The sequence below is a fragment of the Rhipicephalus microplus genome, chromosome 4, assembly GCF_043290135.1.
Source record: "Rhipicephalus microplus isolate Deutch F79 chromosome 4, USDA_Rmic, whole genome shotgun sequence".
Classification (NCBI taxonomy): Eukaryota; Metazoa; Arthropoda; class Arachnida; order Ixodida; family Ixodidae; genus Rhipicephalus; species Rhipicephalus microplus.
The window spans coordinates 3,378,696-3,382,500 of NC_134703.1; positions in this window are offsets into that span (position 1 = coordinate 3,378,696).

The window sequence follows — 3,805 nt, forward strand, 5'->3', positions numbered from 1 at the left end:
CGACCTTTGCCTCATGCAGGCGGATAAAGAGGGTGGTTTTGTTGTTGTGGAAAAAGGCATTTTTAGCGAAAAAGCGCTGCAGGCTGTGTCAAAAAACTTTGCTCCTGTTGGGAAGCGGGAGGTGCGTGTGAAAACAAAATTCGTGGATTTTTGTAAGAAACTGGAATTAACATTGCTTGCGAAGAGCATCCAGAATAGCAGAGGGAACTCTTTGACTGTGTTTTTCACGGCGAAGACTCATAAGGCAGAGGTACCCTTTAGAACCATCGTCAGTGAAAAGGGGTGCTGGCAACACAATGTCAGCCTGTTTTTGCAGGAAAAATTGAAGTCACTGGTGTACAATGATCCCTTTCGTACAAAAAATGCAGATGATGTAGTGCACTTCTTGAGTAGGAATACCAATGTGGGTTATGGATTCTCAGTTGACATAGAAGATTTGTTTTATTCTGTACCCCAGCATGAGCTTATGTCTTCTGTGCAAGCGTGCATTGAGGCCTATGGGGCTGTGCCTTTTCAGAATTTTGCCGGTGTTTCTTTGAGCAATTTCTTGAGCCTTTTAGAGTTTTATCTTAAGGTCACTTTTATCGTTTTTAATGACCAGCCATATTTGCAGCGTAATGGCATATGTATTGGTTCCTGTCTGGCGCCTCTGCTTGTAGATATTTTTTTAGCAAATGTGGATTGCTCTTTAAGCATAGGTTTTAGCGCGAGAAAGATTGTAAAGGTTTTTAGGTACGTCGATGATTTTTTGGTTTTATTATCTATAGACTCCTCCTACCAGGACTCGGTGACTAAGATTTTAGGTGATTTTAGCAGAGAAGGACGAGGTCTGGTGTTTACTTTTGAGCTCCCACAGAATGGTGTTTTACAGTTTTTAGAATTAAGGCTCGAGTTTTGTGAACGTCATGTGTGTTGGTCCTATCATCCACGCGCAACTAAGGACTTGTTACCTTTTAAGTCGGCGCATTCGAAAATTGTGAAAAGAGGTATTGCGATGGGGGCCATGGAAGCGGCGCTTAGAAAATCATGCACTCACAAGATGCACGATAGTTTCGCAAATCAGATCAGCCGACTTTTGGCTGCGGGGTTCCCAAGGTCGCTTTTGATTGCAGTGGCGGAAACGCTCTTCCAGAAAAAGAAAACTGCCAAGCGGGCGGACGCCGTACAGGACAAAGCGAGGCCTGTGGTGGTCCCGTATATGCATGGGATATCCCATCAGCTCAAGAAAGTGGCAGGCAGACATGGGGTCGCTATGGCGCTGTCTGCCCCGAACAAGCTTTCCAAGCTGTGCTCCCGCACTTGCGGTATGAACAGAGGAGGTTGCAAAATCCGACACGGTGTGACTTATGTCCCGTGTGCCGTCGGCGTGGTTTATGCCATCCCGCTCTCGTGTGGCAAGTTCTACGTCGGAAAAACTGGAAGATGTATCAACGAGCGGCTCAGGGAACACGCTCAAAAAGTTAACAAGAACGAAGATAAAGGAGCCCATCTTGTGGCTCATATTAATTCTTGCTGCAATTGTGAGCCACGTTTTGAAGGGACGTCGATCCTTGGCAGGAGTAACAATGAACATGCGCTGCTGGCTTTGGAAGCCTATCATATCAGAAAAAGGGCTCAGCTTTGTATAAGCGACACGTCTCTGACGCTGCTCCCATCTGAGTTTCAGTTCATTTCATCACGTATGTAATACACGGTTTCATTTCTTTTGTCAACTCTGATTGTTCCTCTGAGTGTCTGTTATCTGTCGAGATGTGTGGCGCATGTGCGGTGAGGTTGCCCAGGAGGTATTTATGCATTGACATATCCCGAAATAAAGTCAGTTGTTAGTCAGCGCTGGTGTGTGTCGTCGCTTTCTTTGTGGATCGTTTTATGTTTGCGCTGTAAAAGTATATTCTATGCTCCCAAGGGTACATGAAAAAACTGAAAGAATCTCCAAGTGCACAAACATGTCTTGGAATCAGGTTTTAATGAGATTTTTTTTTCATACCCAAGTTTTAAAAGATAACAAGCGATATCCGAAATCTGTCGCCTCACAAAGCCCGGCTGACGAAGTTGAAAGCCACAAATGTCCGTGATACTCTGCATCAAACAGCCAAAAAAAAGAAAAAAAGAAAAAAGAAGGCGACGAAGATGCATGAGAACATATCTAGCCCGTAATCAATGAATAACGGAGAAGTGCAAGCTTTCAACAAAATACACCATTAGCGAAAATAAAGACTGGGATCACTTGATCTGCTAGAAGTTCTGGAGCTACACCACGCCTGGTTCTGTGGAGTGCAAGGAGTGGGCTCGGGAAGACAGGGTGGGGTCCCACGGAGTGAAATTCAGGTATTTCTACTGCAAAATATGAAGGGATTAAACTTTTTTACGCGGTCTCGTTTTGTCTCATGCTGTTTCTCATTTTGCCTCACCGGTTGGGGCAAAACAAAATATCTGGTGATTTTATTATTTATTTTCAAAACACCCATTTCAACTATGGCCACATGGTCATATTTATGCAGCACATACTTTGTACCGAAAGAGAAGTTTCTGCATGGATATTTAATAGTAAAAAGTGAAATATCACAGTGTATCTACGAAGTGAACGATGATGAATGGGGCGAAACTTTGCAGCGTTTTATCGGTAAACCATGAATCGTCTATCTATCTATCTAATCTATCTATCTATCTATCTATCTATCTATCTATCTATCTATCTATCTATCTATCTATCTATCTATCTATCTATCTATCTATCTATCTATCTATCTATCTATCTATCTATCTATCTATCTATCTATCTATCTATCTATCTATCTATCTATCTATCTATCTATCTATCTATCTATCTATCTATCTGTCTGTCTGTCTGTCTGTCTGTCTGTCTGTCTGTCTGTCTGTCTGTCTATCTATCTATCTATCTATCTATCTATCTATCTATCTATCTATCTATCTATCTATCTATCTATCTATCTATCTATCTATCTATCTATCTGTCTGTCTGTCTGTCTGTCTGTCTGTCTGTCTGTCTGTCTGTCCATCCGTCCGTCCACACCTGTTGAGTGAGTCATCGAACTAGATGGTCACGAACCATGACAAAAATTTGCAAATAGTGACTATCATTTTCGGGAGCTCTGCCTTTCAAAACTTTATTCACTATTTTCACATTTTTGTCGCATTGCACCCCATTTTACTCTAGACGGAATATAGCACGCCGTCACGAGAAGCCCACTCGCAAGTTTGGTGATGAACAGAAATAAGTCGTGCGTCAGGATGATCGTCAAAATATTTTTCGTCGTATAGAACTAAAGCACGCAGATAAATTGTGTACATACCACTGGTAGAAAATTTAACGTAATCATAACAAATTATTTTAACTTTGTCCCTCTTTTTCTTCACAGCTGTGGAGCCTAGAAAATGAGCGAGTGAAATAATATCCGAGATAACACAAGCCGAAAACCCGATATGAATATTTGACCCGTAGAGGAGGGAAACGTATTAGGCGTACATTACGCAGCACACGCACATCTAGCTTTACGCCACTATCGAAATGCACACAATCTCCATTGCCCGCATCGAATCCACGACTTTCAGGTCATCATTGGAGCGCCGTGACCATTACAAATGAATGAGAAGTGGACGAAAAAGTCGCAGACTGAGCTTCCTTGGTCAACGTATCTGACGTCGTTTCACTGAAGATCAGTCACACTCATTCGGTATCTCGATTTCTCGCTCTCTTTATCACCCTGAAGAAGAAAAAGTAGAGCCATATCAACTGTTCTCATAGCTTTACAATATGCGACCGGTGTTCTCTAGGCTCTGACGA